This window comes from Stenella coeruleoalba, assembly GCF_951394435.1.
Source record: "Stenella coeruleoalba genome assembly, chromosome: 2".
NCBI lineage: Eukaryota > Metazoa > Chordata > Mammalia > Artiodactyla > Delphinidae > Stenella > Stenella coeruleoalba.
The window spans coordinates 21,278,773-21,300,769 of NC_137147.1; the positions used below are offsets into that span (position 1 = coordinate 21,278,773).

General features: G+C 45.3%; 1 protein-coding gene across 7 annotated transcripts in view; it reads left to right on the plus strand.

Annotated features, from left to right (window-relative positions):
* The first annotated feature begins 421 nt into the window (after window positions 1-421).
* The window catches only part of STON2 (stonin 2), a 152,146-nt gene continuing 130,570 nt past the window's right edge, over window positions 422-21,997 (plus strand). For 5 of the 7 annotated variants that reach the window (XR_013827216.1, XR_013827217.1, XR_013827218.1 and 2 more), the window contains exon 1: window positions 8,874-9,099. The gene's annotated coding sequence lies outside the window, so the exon portion shown is untranslated. Of the gene's footprint in view, window positions 554-8,873; window positions 9,100-21,997 lie in introns of those variants that run through there. The other 2 variants (XM_079913959.1, XM_079913961.1) reach the window with 2 other exon arrangements.

Sequence of the window (21,997 nt, forward strand, 5' to 3'; positions counted from 1 at the left end):
TAGTAAAAGTATTAAATGAACGTGAAGTCAAATGTAGGAGCGACACCGGAGAAGCAATGATCTCTACCGTCCTGCCTTGACACGCAGTGTGGGAGAGACTCCTAGGCGATCTCCACTCCCTGCCATCCCCCTGCTACTTTGCAACAACGCTTTCTGCTCCGCCCCGTGCCTGGACTCCACTCGCGCGGAGGGGAAGGATCCCGGTTTCAGCGTTTGTATTGGGGCATCTGGGTGCACCGGAGATGCGAGGCTGCTGTGCGAGGGTCGCCGGGAGCAGGTCCGGTCGGCGCCCGGCCCGCCCCACCGCCCCTGCTCCAGGCTGCCCAATCAGGGCGCAGCTCGGGCGCGAGCTGCGGCCAATCAGGAGCGGCGGGAGCGGCGCCGGGAGCTGGCGGGCGCAGAGCGAGCTCAGACTGTGAAGCGGGCGGCGGGGCTGATTGGGAGGGAGGGCGGCGAGAGCCTCACTGCGGACTGGGAGCCCTGGGCCAGCGCAGCCCGCTTTGCCGAGGCGACCTTCCAGCCGACTCTCTGGAACCTGCGGGCGGCGTCACAGGTAACCGAGCCCGCGCCCCGCACGGGGAGGGTGAGCGTGCCCGGGGAGAGGGGCCCCGCAGGTGGAGCGGGCGGGGGGCGACTTGGCCGCTAGGTCCTAGCGCCGCTGGCGCTGCCCGAGCCCCTAGCGCCCTGACGCCTACCTCGGCCGGAGACCCCGGGAGACGCGTTTCCACCAGCCGCCGCCGTCCAGGGGTGAGAGGGAGTGAGGTGAGTCGGCCTAAGGCGGGCGGGGGTGGACAAGACACCTGCGACACCCACACTCATACACAGACGCTGTTTGCCAGTGGGCGTCTTCCCCGAGATCTGAGTCCCCGCGACGTCTTCATTGGCTTGAGTAAGGGAGGCGACAACAGGTGTACTTGCGGACGGTGCTTTTCTCCCCCAACACCCCCCCGCCCCGTCCCCCTGCGCCAGAAATCCCGGTTTGGCATTCTGCCCCACCTTCGGGCTGTCCGGAGACAGGACCCCAGCCTGGCCTCTCAGGCGCGCTGCCCGCTGGACAGCGCCCAGAGGCGGCCTGGACCCGGCGGACCCGGGCTTTGGATGGAGTTTCCTCCTCGCGTTGCCAAGCAATTTGCAGGACACCCGCCTCTCACTGAGATGAAGAGAGTTGATGTGGTGTGTGTGTGTGTGTGTCCGTGTGTTGCAGCCTCTACTAAAAGGAGCTGCCCGAGGGCTGTGAGTGAATCATTAACTGTGCTCTTGTGCAGCTGGTGGCTTCTGCCTGTCTCTTTTTCTCTTAGGCAGGTCCTTCGTGCTCTGTGTGCCTCACTCTTCTAATCTGTAAAGCACAATGCTTTTACCTGCCTGATAGAGTTGTTTTGAGGAGTAAATGAGCCAATGCTGAAAAACACTCAGGACAGCGCTAAGTACTCAATAAACGCTGGCTCTTAGGATTTATTACACGGAGTGGATGGTCTTTTAAAGAGTAAATCAGACGTGTCCAAACCGGCCCAGTGACTATTTGGAGCTCCGAACAGCTTTTTACACTTGAAAGGGAAAAATACTGTTAATAATGTTAAGGATGGTATCATTTAAAGGTCCTGGGATTAAAAAAAAACCAAAAACCTTCATTGGAATGGTGAGAGAGATAAATGGATTCCAATTAGTATCAGAAAACTTTGTAACATTTGAAAAAAATGGTATGAATGTTCTGTGAAAAGAATATCATGGTACTTTGTTCAATCTTTCATTAATATCGCTGATTTGGGGGGAAACTGTGAAGGTTCTTATACTTCCTACTCCTCCCTTAAACAAGTAAAGTTTAAAAGGAGAGAGAGAGAAGAAAAGAAGAACAAACAGCCCAACCACACAACAGAATGCCAGCAGCTCATAGAAACCCAAAGTTGCACTTCCCACCTTAGGCGATTTTTTCCCCCCGTTTTCTACCTAGGTGGTCTGGTTCAGTTCTTTGCCACTGTGTCACTTTCCTTGTTTAATTTGAAAAGTCAGATAAACGTTTCACTCCATGAATTTGTCTTTTTAAAAGCTAAAGTATCAATGTGTATCAGACTTGCTGGATTTCTGAGCCCTCTGCTACTTACTTGCTTCCTACCCTCTAACAAACCCAAAAGGACCTTACTAAAAATTCTCTAGGGTGATGTTAGTGGGAACCTGTCTTTTCCACCACATTACCCGCATAACCTGGGACGTGGGGAAAGGGCACAGACAAAGGGCCCCAGTTCTCCTAGGGTCTCCAGCGCATTTGCCAGGAGGCTTAGAATAAATACATCCACTTAGAGATAGTGATTATCTTCTCAGAGGGTAAGAAGCCCACTTCCAGATGCAAATCTTTCAAGTGTCAGATTAATTCAGCAGCCTTTTCAGGTGTTGATGAGGGGACCTACTCTCTTCACCTGAGTGGGAGGATTTGAAAGCTTCGTGCTGGAGGAGGGAGAGAGACGCGTGGGGCAGGGGAAAGATTGCTGAGTTCAGAGCCAGACCCACCCCTGGTGAGAACTCTGTCTCTGTGGCTGATGGCTGGGAAACTTGGACAAGTTGCTTTGTTTATCTGAGCCAAAGTCTCTCACGTTGTAAAATGAGGACTCAAAAAAACATTTTTTTTGGACGAGTTCTAAGGATGGTGCTAATGAATAGAAAGCTCCTGGCACCGTTCCGGGCATGTAGTTATAGATCTGTAGCATGCAGAGGAGGTCCGCAAGGTGAGAATGATCAGCTGTACCTGGGAAAGAAAAAAAAAAAAAAAGACTTTACTGAGGGGATACACTTGAGCTGAGTGTAGACTAATGAGCAGTTCTCTTGTGCAAACAGAGTTGAGGTGGGATTAGGAGGAAGGGTAGGGCAGAGGGGAGAAGTCCAGATAGAGAGGATATGGGATATCAGAAGTGCTATAATAGTCATTTTAGGCAAAATAAACAAATATCCCCCAAATCTCAGTGGCTTACAACCACCAAAGTTTATTTCTCACATATGCTGTGTGTCCAGGGTAGGTCACTCTCGGTTCTACTTCTCATCTGTCTTTATCTGGGGGTCTATTAAGGCTTAAGAAACAGCCTGTTTCTGGGACAATACTAATCTTGTTTATGGGAAAGGGAGAAAAAGAGAACATGACAGAACAGAACTATTATAGTACTTAATGTCTGCTTAGAAGTAGTAGTTCTCATGCTGTTGGCCAAGGTAAGTCACATGGCCAAAACTGATGTCAGTGGTATGGGGACTCGTAAGCCTCCTGCAAACCCGTGAGGCAGAGCTGATTAGGAGGGAAAGTGCAGAAGGAAACAAGGCCAGGAAGGTGTCCTAGAGGCAGATGTTGCAGGGCCCTGGGTTGTGTGCCAGGGTTTTGGGACTTTATCCTATGGGCAGGGAACAGCCGCTGAAGGTTTTTCTTTTTTTTTTAATTGTTTAATTGAAGTATAGTTGATTTACAATGTTGTGTTATGCTGAAGGATTTTAAGTTGGGGTTTGGTATGATCAAATGTTCAGGCTGAGCACACATCTCTCGTAGCAAAGTGGGAAGAATGAAATAGGTGAGACTTACAGGTAAGAGATGATGAGGGCTCGGACTAACACAGCAGCCTCAGATCTCTCACTATCTGTCACATGACTTGAGTCCACTCCTAGAAGTGGCTCATTTGGCACTTGGGTGGCTTGTCTTCTTAACAAGTTTTCTCCTAAAATGGATGTCTCTCTCATCTTAAAGTCCTTATTTTATAATTGTCACCTAAAGCAGCTGTTCTCAAAGTTTAGGGTGCATTAGAATCACCTAAAGGGCTTGAAAAAACACAGATTTCTGGGCCCCACCCCCAGAATCTCTGAACCAGTAGGCCTGGGAACAAGCATTTCTGAGGGGTGCTCAGGTGATATTGCTGATGCTGGTCCAGAGACCACACTTTGAAAACCACTGAATTAAAGGGAGAAATTAAGACATAGTTGAGGGAAAGGCCGGAATAGAATGGAAGGAGGAAAAAAATCTGGAAGGTCCCAGCATAATCCCTGTGGCAGTTTTGCTGAAGGCTGGCTCTGGCCACAAACAGTGGGGTCTGTAAGAGTGACTGAGTCTCTAGGTGTATATTGAATTGCAGATGCAATTCTCACAGTGAGGAAATGAAAAAAGCTCAGATTCTGAGAGGTAAGAAGTGTGCAAGTGCTGCTTTATCCCCTCCCTTGTGATTCTGCCCTGACTCCCTGTCAGCGAGCACATTGCCTGGTTCCAGACCTTGCACTCAAGTCGGCCAGTGTATTTCCCACCCTGATCCATCTCACTGCTTGTCATCCCAGTTCTGATATCTTTTGGAGCTGGGTTGGCCCACTGGGTGGACATTTGGCTGAATTTTAAAGTAGTCAGACCAAGAAATTGCTCTCTTCTCTTGAGGTCACGTTCACGAATAAACATCTGTACCGTATGATCATGCAAATTGTGATCAACCCCCCTAGATAAATAACCCCCTGAGAACCCAAAGTCATCCATGGTTTGGCTTATACTAATGGCTGGCGCAAGTTGTGACAGTTCCCTTAGCTGTGACTCACTGCTCCTGTAATGAGAGAGCATTCCTGTAATGAGAGAGCCTTCCAAGATCAGACGTTAAGGAGAAAATATGTTGGCGTGTACAACGTGACAGAAGAAATAAAGCATCGTGAAGGTTTGTTTTCTTTTTGCTGTATTTTTCTCAATCTTGGATGTGACAAAAGTTTGAACTCTACTGGGGTCTAGATAATCAGTGATATGCCTGCCCAACAGACACCATGTGAATGAATGAAATACTTTCAGGGTCAACATTTTGAGTGCTAGCTAGCAGGTTACAGTATTTGTTTCAAGGTGGCATGAGTGTAAAATGGTCCATTGGGGTGTTGAATATACTGGAAATTCTATGCCTATTAAATTTGTATAAAGTAAGAAATGTCATGGTGGGCCTAAGCTATAATGCGAAGTGAGTGAGATTTGAAAAGATACTTTTCCTAATAGAGATTTTTTTAAAATAAATTTATTTATTTTATTTATTTAGTTTTTGGCTGCATTGGGTCTTCATTGCTGGCTGCGGGCTTTCTCTAGTTGCGGTGAGCGGGGGCTACTCTTCGTTGAGGTGCGCGGGCTTCTCATTGCGGTGGCTTCTCCTGTTGTGGAGCGTGGGCTCTAGGCTCGCGGGCTTCAGTAGTTGTAGCACGTGGGCTCAGTAGTTGTGGCTCGTGGGCTCTAGAGTGCAGGCTCAGTAGTTGTGGTGCATGGACTTGGTTGCTCCGCGGCATGTGGGATCTTCCCGCACCAGGGCTCGAACCCGTGTCCCTTGCATTGGCAGGCAGATTCTTAACCACTGTACCACCAGAGAAGCCCCCTAATAGAGATTTGACAGACAAATGACACCTTAACGGTGTGCTCTTGGAGACGGGAGAATTCCCCAGGATTCTGGGTACCTCCAGAGGGGGGATGTGAAAGCTTGGAACCATAACCTCTGTCCAGCAGGCCTGAGGCCAACTCTGTTGGTCAGATCTGTCTGTTTCCCTGTCCAGGTAATTTTGGAAGGCCAGCTGTTTCCCCTCTTCCTGCAGGGTTGGCCTTAGTGCTACCTTCTCTTGGTGAACTGTACGGTGAACTCCTGCAGTTCCCTCAATCTCAGGTCTCCAGGAAACTTGGTCTAAAGTTTCAAAAGATGTAGCAAACAAAACCCTAGACATGAGTGAGAGCCAGTGAGGAAAGGGACACTTAAACTAGCCAGGAGGGACTTAAAACACTGATCATAGTCATTAGAAAGTGTTACTATTCACTGTTGCTTAGCATTTATCCAGAAATTTGATGTTTAAGTAACATACATATTAAATAACTAGATAACTAGCATACTCTATGTTTATTTGAATAAATGCTATAATGTATACCATATATATATTCAATGTCTAGCAATTTCTGGTGGTAGATTTCCAGTGCTATTGTTGTCTTTCTGAAATATAATAACGTAGATAGAAACAACCAAAATTCTATAGACAGATAAAAGAAGGGCAGGATTGAAAACTCTAAGTCCCATGAATCTTTTGTCCATTGTGTACACCTCTGTCACTTCAGCCGGCCCTGCACCAACGCAGACTTGTGTGCACTGAGGTGGCCTCACCAACAGGTAACAGATGGTCAATGTTCTTTACAATATTTAGTCCCAATGAGGAGTGTGAAGCTACTTGGCAGATTGCTAATGGCCCAGTAAAATCTTTGGAAGGTGGCTTCATGTGAATGGCATTGAGCATCTTCTAGGTGCAAGGCTCCGAGGAAGACATCATGAGGAATTCAGAAAAGTGTAGTACTTAGTCCTCTGACACGGCCTCTAATCTGAGAGAGAAAAGGCATAATATTTACGCAAAATTAATAATAGGTACGTAACAGTGAGGCCAAGAGTAGGCATATAATAAAAGGGGGTATGCATGCTGTGAATCCAGAGATGGGATCTTTCTGAGGTTGTCCTGGACAGGAAGGCTCATGGAGGAGCAGTCGCACTGGATCGGAGGGAGAAGTAGCATTTGGGTGGAGCATTGGGGTTTAGGGAATGGACCTAAGTGATCTGTGGCTCTGCTGGTCAGCCACAGGCTTGTTTAGGACTGTGATTCGACTTCTGTATCTGGAGTGAAGGGGTCAAGTAAGAGAGGAGAAGGGAAGCCTGAGCTTCTTGAGGTCTTCCTTTCTTGAGCGCCCTCGGACCATCTAATCCAAATATTCTGACGGGGGCTTCCCTGGTGGTGCAGTGGTTGAGAGCCCACCTGCCGATGCAGGGAACACGGGTTCGTGCCCCGGTCCGGGAAGATCCCACATGCTGCGGAGCGGCTGGGCCCGTGAGCCGTGGCCGCTGAGACTGCACGTCCGGAGCCTGTGCTCCGCAACAGGAGAGGCCACAGTAATGAGAGGCCCGCGCCACAACAGTGAGAGGCCCGCGTACCGCAAAAGAAAAACAAAAACAAAAACGAATATTCTGACGGCTTACAGCTCCTGACAAATTAAGCCATTCATTGATTCATTAGAAGATGAGTAACACTGGACTCTCATTTGACCTTCTTAACATTTCATTTTATTAATAGGAAAGCACTTTGGAGCTAAGGATGACGCACCACTTTATCAATACAATCTAATCCTATCATAAACTCTGTCAAACTGGCAGGTGGTTGGTCTCTCTCCACTTGCAAAATGACTTGGGAAAGTCAAGTGACTTGTTTAAAGTCATGCAAGAATACCCTGGCACGTCCATATCCCTGGATCCCACCTCCCTGACATTTGGTGGTTCCCAGCGTCATTTGCTTTGCAGATCTCCATAGGGATGGTGGCTCTAAGAACTTGGGTCCTTGACATTTAGTTAAGATTTTCTCCATCTATTATTGTAGCCCATGGAGGCCCTCAACTGTAACCCCAAGAGGTCCTCGTTAATTTTAATCTGGGGATGAGATAATTACACCCTTCTCTTTCAGGCTTAATCCTGGCTCTCACTGTAAGAAAGTACCATTTCAGTGCTGTGGGCCTGTGCAAACACTCCCATCTGAATGAAACAGCAATCTCAGCACTTTTCATGCCAAATGCCAACCAGTATAGCAGGACTATCAGTGGCTTTCAATCTGCTTGAACTTTGAAGTGAGACACCAGACCCTTACCAGCAGGATAGAATCACTCCATTGGCTGCCTTTTGAAGTTAGCTAATTGCTTTAAAAAAAAAAAAAGTGAGATGCTTTAAATGAAAACAGATTTTATTTCTGTTTGCTTTAGAAACTGAATATGTTTGTCTGTCTTTCCTGACGTAAGTTTTTAAAAGAGGGAAATTATAATACCGTGGTTAAGTGGATAAGGCTGGGGTGATCCATAGCTTATTCAGTTATACATTGTTTAAATGTTGTCTGTTTCGTGAACCCAGAGCTGTCAGAAATACAGTTTGACTTGTATCTTTGCCAAACATAAAGAATTTTTTTAAAAAGTTAATTAATTTATTTTTGGTTGCGTTGTGTCTTCGTTGCTGCGCACGGGCTTTCTCGAGTTGTGTCATGTGGGGGCTACTCTTCGTTGTGGTGCACAGGCTTCTCATTGTGGTGGCTTCTTTTGTTGTGGAGCACGGGCTCTAGGTGCGCGGGCTTCAGTAGCTGTGGCACGCAGGTTCTGTAGTTGTGGCTCACGAGCTCTAGAGCTCAGGCTCAGTAGTTGTGGTGCACGGGCTTAGTTGCTCCGTGGCATGTGGGATCTTCCCGGACCAGGGCTTGAACCTGTGTCTCCTGCATTGGCAGGTGGATTCTTAACCACTGCGCCAACAGGGAAGTCCCAAACATAAAGTATTTTTTTTGACATTACTCCTTGTCCCTCCATCTCCCTCCACTTCAGACTCTGAGCAGTTGAAAGGTGTGAAAAACTTTTTTAATCAAAATTATCAAAATCACTATCAATAGCTATTATTCATTGAGTTTTACTAATTCCAGGTCCTTTGCTAGCAGTTCACTCCGTATTAGCTCACTTAATTTCTGTCTCAGCTCTGTACGGTTGGGAAGAGTGGGATCTCAGTTCACAGACGAGACAAGCAGAGGCTGGAGTTGAGTAGTTTGTCAAAGGTTGTAGTGGACCTGGACTTTGCACCCTCTTTTAATCACTTAGCTCTAGAAACTGTGCCCTTAGTCACTATTGTACTGTATCTGGAAACAAAAGGAAAAGTGCTGGGAAGAGTTAACAGGGGCTGTCTGTGCACTCTGACCACACCCACGGAGATCCCTGTGGGAGGAAACGGCCCTTGTTTTTGCTCCCTCAGTTCACACTATCAGCAGGGCTGTTGAAGCACACTTCCTTCTCTTCTTTTCCCTATCTCGTCCTCCTTAAATTTTTTGTTCTAAAGTATCATCCAGAAAGGGGGTGAGTTGGGGAGTGGGGATCTGTTAGCGTAAATTCTGCGTGTCTCTGTCACTCACATCAGCCTGATTGGCATAGGTGGGCGGGTGTGTCTGCAGCAGCTCCTCTAGCTGCACCATCCATCACGCACAGCACTGTGCTCATGGGACTAGGGGCTCTGATCCCTGTCATTTGGTTGCTTCTCTCCTGTGAAGAGGACAGAGAACGTACAGCCAGTCCTGGCTGGGCACTTGGCAGAGGTAGGTCCTGGCCATAAGAAAGCCAGATAACACGGTAGGTTCATTTATGCGGACTCTGGAGCCAGACTGTCCAGGTTTGAATTGTGTGGTCTTGGGCATTATTTAACTTCTGTGTGCCTCAATTTCTTTATCTAAATAAATGGGATAATAATAGTACCTACTTTATAGGGTTCTTTTGAGGAGTGCATGAGTTAGTTAAGTGAGTTGTAAAGCACTTTGAGATCAACGGCTGGCAGATAGGAGGTGTTACATACGTGTTTATCAAATAACACATAAAAAACGAAGTAGTAGGTGAACATCATTGTTTGTAGGTAGACAGTGGATAAAGCTCCATTGTCTACGATGGATAAAGCTCACCTGACTGCTTTAGTAACGGTACTCATGATGAGTTACATGCAAATGAAATAATTATTAATTGTACTAGTGGAGTTTGCCATTTTAAAGAATCATATGAGAAATATGTTTGTAAACTGCCTTTTTGTGAAATGAACATGAGAGAAACAGTGTAAGAGGAAGAGGGAAGTTCAGGATGACTTGATTTTTTTTTTTTCCCCAGAGCTATTGGAGAGATAGAGCTGCCATCATCCTGGGTGGGGAAGGCTTCTGCTGGAGTGGTTTTGGGAGACAGAGAGTAGTTCAATTTTGGATATGTTAAGTTTGAGAGGCCTGTTGGACATTGAAGTAAAGGTGCTCTGTGGGCATCAGTGGTGTCAGGGGAGAAGTCAGGGCTGGAAACCTCTATGTGGTGGTTTATTCCATCTAGCTAGAGATGGCATCCAAAGCCATCGTGAAGGAATGGAAGCAGACAAAGAAGAGTCCGAGGGCTGAACCAGGGGGTATTCCAGCTCCAGTGGAAGAGTCAGGCTGTTTCCAGTTTTCTAGTTTGTTCTTTCCTTCGATTTGCAAGTGTGAAATGAAGGGTGGACCTACTTAATGCTGGTGTTTTCTTTGGCTAGTTTATCATCTGAGTTCTGTTAATGCTTGGACTTCAGAGTCAGTAGACTCTGATCAGATACCAGTTGACCTCATCCTAGCTTTGTGCCCTTGGGCAAGCTACTTACCCTCTGACACTCTGTTTCCTTATCTTGAGATGGGAACTGGTAGTAAAAATGCCCGTCTCAGAGATATGAGGGCTCAGTAAGTGCAGCTGTATTAATGCTATGAAGCTGTTAATCGCTTTATCACTGTGAAATTCTCCCTGTTCGTGCCAATGTGTGAGAAGTGAGGAATTTTTAAAGCCCTTTGAATTTTGCCTGAGGTGGAAACCACATTTTAATTTAACCCACACTGCTGCTATTTTCCTTCCTTCTTTTTATTAAAAATAAAAGAGTGAGGTCAAGGGGGTACTGCAATAAATTTTACATGTCAGCCACTTATACTTCCTCTGTAATTGAAACACTGCATCCAAAGATCAGATCTGGCCTGTAGATGTGGCAACTGGTATGTGAATCACAGACGCACAAGCCTTCAGAGACCTGAAAACAGAAACACGGAAAAAAATGGATATCCCTGGCAGTGTCAGTGTTTCGGTATTATATATGCTAACCTCATACGTGCTCTTTACCACTATGAGCCGGGTAAGAAAGTTCTCACTCTTTTCCAATAAATGAACTGATCCTCCCGACTGTTTTAAATTCGAGTTTTACACTTGGTTGGAAAATGCATCTAAGACACTGGGTTTTCACTCAGCAAATAATACAATTCTGAATTTTTTTAAAACGTCTCACTCTCAAAGCTCAGTAAGAACCAAGAGATATGGCGAATGAAATTCTGAAGTCTTGTCTCTCAATTCTCTAATTAGAATGTCTGCCGTGTTTGCATATGTGGTTTACATGCAACGAATTTGTGGCTTTTCTGTTTTGCAAGAGTTACTGTCAGCGAGACGTCTACCAAAAGAAATACTACTATTAGTGGTGACGGGACCAAATATATGTAACGTTGTGGTTGGTGTCTAAATCTCTGCTAGAATTTTTGAGAAACCTTCTCCAGATGGAGGTGGGTGGTGTGAGGACTGAAAGAAAACATTAGAAATAACCAAAGCAGAAGAATTAATAGGCAAGAGTTTGCAGTGATTACATTTTTCTCTCTGGTCTTTCAGGTTGAGGAAGTAAGGAGAATAGGCATAAACTGTGGGAAATTTCCGTCAACTTGGAAAAAACAATAGAATAAATAATTCTTAGCCATGAGGTGAGAGCCCAGGCAGTCACAAGGTCAAAGGATTCTGTCCCATTTGTCTGTGGTGACAGCCTCTCCCTGCCCCCCCCCCCCCACCGCAACCCAAAGGAACTCTTTACCCTTAAACAATAGAAGTGTCCCTGGGAAGCTGAAAAGGTACATGCAAAGGGAATTTTTAGAAATCATATCATTTCAGAAGTACACCAGTGGTTATACTGGTTTTCTATATTTTCCGAATTTTGTTTAGTGAGATTGTATTCCTTTTATAATAAATAAATAAGTAGGTAGATAAATAAAAATTAGAAAAATAAATTTAAAAGAAGGAAATACACTAGGAGTGTGGAGATGGGTGTGTTGTCACCATTTCAAGGTGCTAAGTTGCTCACGTTTTATAATGTGAGGATTATTTTGTCTACAAGTCATAATACTTAACATATCTGCTCTCTCTATTTACAATCTGTAAAATGTGCCAGGTGTCAACAGTGAATGTCACCCATCAAAACCCAAGACCTGCTCTACAAAAGCAGGGCCAGCCCTCAGTGAACAGATACTTCTTCAACTTTCACACTGTGTGAGACCCACCCTGTGTGCCCTGTTCCTTGCCGCTGTCTCTGGCCATTGGAGACGCTCACGTACCCCTGCCTTCGTCGGCAGTGTGAACTGGGAGGTCTCTTGTTTGTGAGGGGCCTGCTTCACAGGAATAACGTTGCAATCAGCCCAGGGCCCGGCTGTAGCTGCAGCCTGTGAGGCCCACTGCGGTAGCCTGAGTTTTTAGTGTTTGGCTGGGCTGTTTTGGTTTTATGCCTGTGTGTCTGTTTTGCTGGGGCAAGAGGGAGGGGAGGGATTCTTAGAAAAGGGAAGGAGATATCCTCTGCATTACTGAAAATGGGAATAAGGAATTATCAGTTCAGGGTCAGTAGAAGCCACAGTGCCTGGCTTCCTTCTGCTGTGCTCCTCTGGAATGATTTTGCTTAGTTTGGAAAGGTCTGAAAGTGACATGAGCTAGATAAATTGTTCTAGGGTGGAGCTTTTAGCAGGGAGTATGGAGATCCCTAGGGCATTCATGGAGGGACCTTAGGAAAGATGTCCTGAAATTAAACAGAATGTTGCATGTATGTGTTTTTTACCCAGAGATGAAGACTTAATTTATATCTCAAATAAATCCAGAGAGTCATACTTCAAAAAAAAAACAACAACAATGGTTAAGAAGTTCTAGGGGGAGGCCCAGAGTGTATCCTGGCCTTGGCCCTAACTAGAGACCCCTTCCTGATGGATGAATTGCATATGTAGTGGAAGTACCAGTGTGTAAAACATCTTAGGTGAAGCCCCTGCTGCAGAAAGATGAGGAAGGTTTTACTTCCTCCAGTGCTGGAAAGCTGGAAATCCAGAAATGTACGACTCCTGTGCTTCTGTCGAATGCTTCCTGTTCTTCTCCCTCTCTGTGTCTTATCCTGGAGCCTACAGAGCTCCCTGAACTCTGTATTACCTGAAGAGTTCACTAGCTGAAGTGAACACTAATGTCTCTTTTACCTGGTCTTCCTCTTGATTCTAAGCGAACCGGGTTGAGTTTCCCTGCAATTGGGAGGTTGACTTTGGCCCTGGCCTCCACAATGTGACAGGAGAAGGCATCTATAGTGAACTCCTGCCGGGCTGTTTATCCTGAGTCCAGCATGTAAATGTTGATCTTCCCACCCTTGGTTCTTGCTTCTCCTCATATTATACATTCTCTCTGGGTGACCTGTCAGTCTGTGTGATGAACGCTCATCTCAATTCTTCTGAGCTCTCAACCTGTCTATTGAACAGGACCCATAGACATCTCAATGTGGCTGTCCCGTACGCCCATCAAACTCATCAGGTCTAAAATTGAACTCATCATATCCCTACCACCCCTCAAGTATTCTTCCCCCTAAAGTCCTCATCTTGGTGAATAGCACAAAAATCTATCCAGTTTTCCAGGATCCTTTTTATCCACCCACCACTACTCCCTCAATCTAAATGAGCCCCAAATAGACTTTCTCCCCATGTCTTGATGATCTTACATCTTAAATGGCTTATAAAAAACATCCCCCCTTTTTATCCCTCAGCTTGCAATGCCTGATCACTATAATTACTAGCTGGTCTTCCCACCCTCCAGTCCACCTTCCTCATTGCTTCCAGAATGATCTTTGTAAAATACAACTGAGTCATGTTATTTCCTCATTTAAAATTGTTTAATTGATCTCCATTGCCTTTATGGCAAAACCCAGCCTTCTTGGCATGGCCTGCAAGGCTCTGTCTGACCTGACTCCCAGTCTTGCCAGCCTCTTCTCTTACTACTCTCCATCTGACTCATTACTTCAGTCAAACTGAATTATCTATAGTTCAGAAAACACATCAAGTTTTTATTCATCTCCGAGACTTTGTATGAACACATTACACTTTATTACAGCTGTTTGGAGTGGGGGACTTATTAAAAATCATACACTTCAAGGTTCTAAGTCATGTACAAAACAGATACCATCACTTCAGCTCTGCATCACCCCCTCCCCACCTCTCACCCCTTTTCTAACACTAACCCTGAATCTCTGAACTTGAACCTCATTTCTCAGCCCCATCTCCCCTCATACCATGCCTTATCTCCAGATCCTAACCCATCCCTGATGCATACTTTGGGAGCTGGGGTCAGTGATGGGTGATGTTCGGCGGGGGGTTAGGTAGGAGGGAGGTCTGGGGATGAATGTAAGAGCCAGGGATGTCCGTTGTGCACCCTTTTTTGGTAACAAACAGTGGCTTTGCATGTTAACACAATCCATTTAAACAGGGCTAAGTAAAATGGCACCCTCTAATTGACCATATTGTATTGTCCTGTTTTGTTCTTATAGATGCCATTACTGCAAGTCCTTTCCCCCTGCCTCTACTTTCTGTTCACCTTTCAAGCCTCTGCCCAGGTATCATCTTCCCTCAGTTATTCTTCGCTGACCCCAAGACTGGGCGAGGTGCGACTCCTCTGTGTGCTCATGGCACTGCTGGGTTCCCCTGGGGTAGCTCTGATCACACTGTATTGTGATCATCTTTTGTTTGCCTGTCTCCCTCTGCCAGGCAGGGTCTGGGTCTTAGCCCTCTCTCTATCCCTAGGATTTCACTAGAATATGCCTAGCAATAGGAGCTGCTGAATAAATGCTATTGAATGGGTGAAGAAATTAATGGGTGATGTCCTATGACACCTGCAGAAACTCAATGAGCACAAATAGCCCAGAGTTCAAAAAGACCTATAGATCATCTTCTCTGTGTTCTGTGTATGTGGGATTGCATGCCAGCATTGATTCCTGCCTAGGTTTAACCTTCCTGTGTTGGCTTCTGCTTAGGTACCACCTCAGATTCTCTTAGCCCCACCTGTCTCTTAGATGCAGTGGTGCCCAGCTCTACTGGTCTCTACCATCCTGCCATCCAAGGCCATGCTGGGGTTCCTCCCACCACTTCTGGACTCAAATGAAGAACCACCCTGCAGGGTATGGGATCTGGCCTCCCCATCTGCTGCCAAAGGGACCAGATGATACATCCCAATCGTGTGGGGAAGTTGGGTCACCATGGAGTGAACTTTGACTAATGGGGAACAAGAAACAGGCAGGAGCTGGCAGATTCATTCCCTCTGCTAGCACCATTTCCTCCGATGGAAGCTTTTGAGATGCTGCGGTTCCTAACAGCCTCTCTGGGGACGTCCCGTGTGACCGAGCATGAAGCTATGATTCTTGTGAAGTCACAGCCAGTCCCACTCCGTCGTACATTTGCTTTTGCTGCCTCATTTCTCTTCTTCCCTCACTTTTGCTTCCCTGAGATTGCTCTAAAGCCCTGGCATAGAAGCTTGGTCTCAGGCTCTTATTTTCTGAGGAATCCAGCCTAACATACATTCAAACTACCACCATTTCTCTAGAAAAATGGGCCAATAAAGGTAGAAGAGAAAGGAACACCACAGGCCAGGTGGTCTCTAGTGTATGGATCTGTCATGCCTTAGCTGGGAGTCTGAGCCTGCAGTCATGTACCCTTTATCCTTCCTTGTCCATGCTGCATTGGACCCCCTCATTTAGGGGAACTGGGAAGATGGGTTCATTAGTAGAACAAGATCCATCATTTGGAACCTGTGACCTCATTCCTGTGCAGGCTGGCCATCTGTTCCATGATTTCTTATTTGAAGATATCTTTCTAATTAAAAAAACAAACAAACATGTATCTTTAAATGTCAGTGATGCCGTGGAATATTATACATCTGTGAAAATTGATCCTTATGAGGATTTGTGATATATTCTGGGTTTAAAGTCTAGCTCCAGTTACTACTTGTGTGGCCTTGAGAAAGATCCAAGCCTTGGTTTTCTTATCTGAAAAGTAGACATTAATAATAGCACTGTTATAAACTGTGTAAAGCCTAGGTAAGATTATGCATGTAAGGCCCTCAGCACAGTGTCTTACAGAGTAAGCAGTCAAAAGATATTTGCTATAGTTACTATCTATTTTTAAAATACAACTTGAGAATAAGAGAGTGTTCATCTCTATATAGAAAACAAATTTAAGGTGAGATTTTGTAGTTCTTAGGTTTTATTGGGTTTTTAAGAGGTGTTTTCTTGGTAAGTCTCAGTCCTAGTTTTAATCTTGCTAAAACAGGTGGGAGGGCCTGGTAAAAAGCTTCCATGGAAGTAGTGTTTACCTGCTAGATATTTTGTTGGAGAACATGTGAGAACCACATAGAGTCTGAGACCAGTTAAGTCTGTTTCTCACCTTCCAGGTATTTTCAATAAATTTATATCAATCCCCAATTAATAAATTTGTGGAAACTAAAGCGGAAAAGTTTTGCAATTTTGTTATGGTCATTCAGAGAATTCATGCCAGGGAAGATCCCAGGAAAGAGCTTCCCCCTCCCCGAGGCAAGTTTCAGTTTGTGCCAAGTAAATAGAAAAGTACTTCCTCCATAGATGCTTGTAACCGGGATTAACAATGTGTACGCTGATATTTTTTGCCTTCTTTTTACAAAAGCTCTATTAAGAGTCGTAAAACTTTAAACTGTGATCATGGTATATTATTATTATTATTATTTTAAAATATTTATTTATTTTTGGCTGTGTTGGGTCTTCGTTGCTGCATGCGGGCTTTCTCTAGTTGCGGTGAGCTGGGGCTACTCTTCGTTGTGGTGCGCGGGCTTCTCATGGCGGTGGCTTCTCTTGTTGTGGAGCACAGGTTGTAGGCACGTGGGCTGCAGTAGTTGTGGCACTCGGGCTCGGTGGTTGTGGTTCGTGGGCTCTAAAGCACAGGCTCAGTAGTTGTGGCGCATGGGCTTAGTTGCTCCGCGGCATGTGGGATCTTCCCGGGCCAGGGCATGAATCCATGTCCCTTGCATTGGCAGGTAGATTCTTAACCACTGTGCCACCAGGGAAGTCCGATCGTGGTATATTATTAACTCCTTGCAATCGGGCTTCCAGCTAGCTGCCTTACTTTATTCCACAAATGCTTGTTGCTTTCCTTCTGTGTAGCCGGCCTGGAGCTTTGGCAGTACTGTGAGAAAGGGCATGGACCATCCCTCAAGGAGCCACCACTCCAGTTAACTTTCTTAAGGGTCAACAGTGACCATCCATGCCCCATAAATGTCTCTTTACAGCATTTAACACTAGAGAAACTTACCTTGAAAATTCTCTCTTGTCTTCATGATCCTAGAGGCCTCTGTTTTTTCTCTAACCATCTGACGGACACTCTGCACCCCCGGCCCCCGCTTTACTTCCTCTCACCACACAATCCAAGAGTCAGACGTCTTTTTTGTCTTTTTACTTCCTCCATTGATAACCTATTCACTCCCTTGGCTTCATATATCTTCATTTTTAAAATGACTCTAAAATCTAACTTTTTACCCCTAATTTTTCTCTAGGCCCCAAATCTACATCTTCTACACCTACCTTCTGGTTTCACAATCCTTGAATCTCAACGTATCCTAAATTACCTCATTTCCCACCCCCAGTCCCAATTAATTCCACACTCCTAATTTCCCTAGGCTATTTACTGGGACCTTCTCTGCCCTCAGTTCAGCTGCCATTCTCCTGATTACCCAGGCTTAATTATTATTTCCTATCACTGTTGCTTCACTGGTGAGTGAAGAATAAGCCCAAGGATTCTTATGGCCATAGCCAGTTACTTTCATCTTCTTTCCCAGTGGAGGTTTCCTCCTGAACATTCGACATTTCCTTTCTTTTTCTAAAGTGTGGATGTTGAGGTGGGAGGGCGTGTGCTATTTCAGGGCTGCTGGAATTTACACCCGTAGGGCAGCAGTCAGATAAGGGGCAGGGTCCCCATTGCTTCGTGCGTGAATGGCGCCACCCAGAGTTGGGCAGCACTGCGCTGTGGGAGTGTTATTTGGGAGGGGATGGAGTGCTGGGGAGGGCTTCTGGGCAGTAGGGATGCTGAACACGGCAGTAGAAAGACTAAAGAGGAGTTGGCAGTTCAGCCCAGGAGGAAAGTTTCATTTCCACAAAAGAAGGATAGGGATATAGTTTTCCTCTTTGTCATCTACCTGGGGGGAATAAAGCTCTGTGTTTTTCTACACAAATCCATATTGAGCTCACTTTATTATAGAGCCACCCATCGAGCTTGAGATCTATGGCCTAGAGCTCTATTTCCTCTAATCCTTGTTATTCTTGGTATAGGGACCATTGGCCGGAGCTTCTGAAATGAAAGTTCCGTGTTCCTGTAGCTGTGCTGTAAATTGCAATAATCCCACATTCTGTTGTCCCAGCTGGACTCCTTTAAGTAGGGTTTGCATAAGGTCCAAAGAGGTTGGTGGCAGTGCGGGTAATACTGCTGCCCCGCCATGAACTGAGACAGCCCAGCTGATCTGGACACACCAGCAGCGGAACACCCTGCCTGGTGTCTCTCGCAGCGGAGTCTTCTGTTCAGGGACCCTTCGAGCGCCCATCTGGGAAGGTTGCTGCCTTCTGCTACACAGGTTGTGCGATTCACACTGCATAGACACCACTCACATAGGTGACCGCATAAATGAGGTCCCAAAGCCGCCCAACGTGGTGTCCTGCCTATGGTACCTTCTTTCACTAGACCTTTCCAGGCCAACGAGTGGCCCACATCCAGCTGAGCAGGCTGTTTCCTGTCTCAGGCTGAAACTCACACCACTACTTCCTTTTTTCCCCAAATTTCTAAGATTTCCCCCTTCCTCCACTTTCACTTCCTGAATGTCAGGACCACAGGAATGAAATCAGCAAGTTCGTGCCTTGTTTCTCCTACTCACCCTTTATTAGTGGAAATAATAACGGTGCTACGTAACATTAATGGAGCACTTATAGTATTCACTGTGCTGAAAGTCTGACATGCAGCATCTTCTTTCATCCTTACAGGAATCTCGGAAACTATCAATACTAGGTGAAATTCAGGTTTAGAGAGTTTGAGACATGCCCATGTTTACAGTTAACGACGGGGGGACCTGGCCTGCCTGACTGCAGAGCTTGTGCTGTTCATTTTCCTAAGACCCAGGCTAGGTATAGCCTCTTGCAAGAAGCCTCCCTGGGTGACCGCATCCCACTCCTGTGACCTTTGGTGGTCCTCCATAGTAACCCCTGGGTTATTTCAAGTTCAGGACCTCTTTGACATAGGGGAGAAAGACCAATATTCCTTCCTGTTTCTGAGGTTCTCAGTAAAGACTGAAAAACTTCTAAGACAGGGTTAGAAAAGTATTAGGACCTTTTTTGTATATTTGCATGAACGAAATTCAAATGTTCAATGTATACTCATACACATAGAAACCCACATTGTAATATAATTTTGCTACATACAAGGTAACTATAGGAGCTATAAATGATACTCATTAAACTCTCTGTGAAGGGTGGTTTGGTAATGGGACATGTATTTAAGGTTGGAGGCGCATCTTTCAATCCTTTCACTGTATTTCTGTGAAGAAACATGTGCTTTCATTTTTATTAGTATTTAAAGTCCTTTGTGAGTATGAGGCCATTGGCTAATTGACCTTTCTGGATTCTGTATTATCTACTTCTCTATACCTAACGTCTAGCACAGAGTCAGGACTTGGAACATAGTAAGCTTTTTTTAAAAAAATATGTATTTATTTGTGTTGTTTTTGGCTGTGTTGGGTCATCGTTGCTGTGCGCGGGCTTTCTCTAGTTGTGGTGAGTGGGGCCTACTCTTCGTTGCGGTGCGTGGGCTTCTCATTGCAGTGGCTTCTCTTGTTACGGAGCACGGGCTCTAGGCACGTGGGCTTCAGTAGCTGTGGCACACGGGCTCAGTAGTTGTGGCTCGCGGGCTCTAGAGCGCAGGCTCAGTAGTTGTGATGCAAGAGCTTAGTTGCTCCGCGGCATGTGGAATCTTCCCGGACCAGGGCTCGACCTGTGTACCCTGCATTGGCAGGCGGATTCTTAACCACTGCACTGCCAGGAAAGTCTAACATTTTAAGCTCTTATTTCTTGTTGGTTGGTTGGTTGAATGAGTCTATGAATTGTTTGAGAAAAGTCTACAAAGTCAGAGCAGTTTTGGTTGGGATCCCAGCACTGCCATTTACTAGCTCTCTGGCCTTGAGTGAGTTACTTAACTTCTCTTTACTCAGCTTTGTCACCTCAAAAATGAAATTTTTTGATTAGTACTAAGAGTACCTACCTCAGAAGGATGGTGGGAGGAACAAAGGAGATGATCTGTGAGATGACAAAGGTGAGCCTGCACATACGTAGTCCTTGGGTCCAGGGCAAGGAGGTAGGAGATAGGGCCGTGGGCATCACTGTTAGAAAGCAAGAGGCACTGCAGCTGCTCCCTTCCCTGTGCCTTTGCTTCCCTGACCAACCATGGGGAAGAATGGTTGGTGGCCCCAGGAGAGTCTGCAAAGCACCAGACTTTGTTTTCTGGGCCCCTATCCCTTTCCACATTCTCCTTGATTGACAAAAATATGCAGAGCTTACTTTTTGAATCATGCTCTGCAGTCTACAGAGCACTCTCACCCACATTATCTCGCTTAATAATTATTCAAAATTGTAAAATTGTCTGTGGTTTCAGGAAAGTCCTGCCCTTGTTATGGAATGCCTGGTACTTGCGCCTCTCCTGCTGATAGAGTTATCACCAAGGACATTTGTTTCTGTATTTACTGAGTTGTTTAGCAGCGTTTTCATTTTTTCCACCCAAGCCTGAGATTCAAAGAATCTCATAGAGAAAAGCCGCATTTCCAACCTTTTTCTAAGCAGCTAGCTATAGAGTGGCCTGCTTGGTCCAGGACCTCTGGCTCCTACATGCCCTTGTATTGAGGGACAGAGCATGGCAGCTCTCCCGAACTTGGGCTCCCTTCTCTTTTCTGTCCATTTGGAGTCACAGGGTCCTAGGGCTTGGCTGGAGCGTCATAGTGTTAAAATATATACAACAAAAAATGTATCATTTAACCTTTTTTAAGTGTATTGTTCTGTGGAATTAGGTACATTCACATTGTTGTGCAATCATCACCACCATCCATCTCCAGAGCACTTTTCGTCTTTCAAAACTGAAACTCTGTACCCATTAAATAATAGCTCCCTTTCTCCCCACCCCACTCCAGCCCCTGGCAGCCACCATTCTACTTTCTGTTGCTATGAATCCAACTACTCTAGTACCTCATATAAGTGGAATAGTATAATATTTGTCCTTTTGTGACAGGCTTATTTCACTTAGCACATGTCCTCAAGGTTCATCCGTGTTATAGCATATGTCAGAATTTCCTTCCTATTTAAGACTGAATAATATTCCATTATATGTATATACCCCATTTTGTTTATCCATTCATCTGTTGATGGATACTTTAGTTGTTTCATTGTCTTTTGTCTCAACTAGTACAGTAGCTTCCTAATTGTTCTCTTTGCTTCCATTCTTTCCTCTTCCAATCTGTTCTCCACTCAGCTTCTAAAGAGGCAAATTGAATTTTGTTACTCTGCTTTAAATCCTTCATTGGCTTTTCATTGTGCTTAGAATGAAATCTAAACATCTAAATCTGGCTCACAAGACCCCATATCTACATAGTTCATAAACTGAACTACCTTTGCAACCTTATCCCATGCCCCATCCTCCTTGCTCCCTCTATGCTCAGTTCAAGTTTTTTCTTTTTTTTTTCTTCTTGTTAATTTTTTCCCATCTCAGACTCTTTGTGTCTTTGGTCTTTTCTACCATGAATACACTCTACTTCTTGTCATGGTCTGGGTCTTCTCATCCTTCAGGTAGTAGTTAAATGTAACGTCTTCAGAGAGAGCTCCTATCACCCTATATATTATAGGATCCCTTGCTATTCCTTGTCTGAACCATTTATTGATTTGCAGGATTCTTATTTGTTTATAGTTGACTTGTCCCGTCCCTGTTTTCCCCTCTTGGATAGAAACCCCTTGAAGGCAGGGTCTGTATCTATCTGTTTTGTAACCCGAATATCTAACAGGCCTTTACTAACAATTTGTTGGATGAATTAATACATATCCTATTTTATTTATTTGATTTTTTGGAAACATTTATTTTTAATTTTTATTTGTTTAATTTATCCTTGTTGCACCAGGTCTTAGTTGCGGCATGTGTGCTCCTTAGTTGCAGCATGTGGGATCTAGTTCCCTGACCAGGGATCGAACCCAAGTTCCCTGTGTTGGAGGGTGAATTCTTAACCACTGTACCACCATGGAAGTACCTACATATCCTATTTTTAGAAAGAGTTTGGTGATTCCACAATTGGTTCTACTTTTACTTTCCTTCCTTT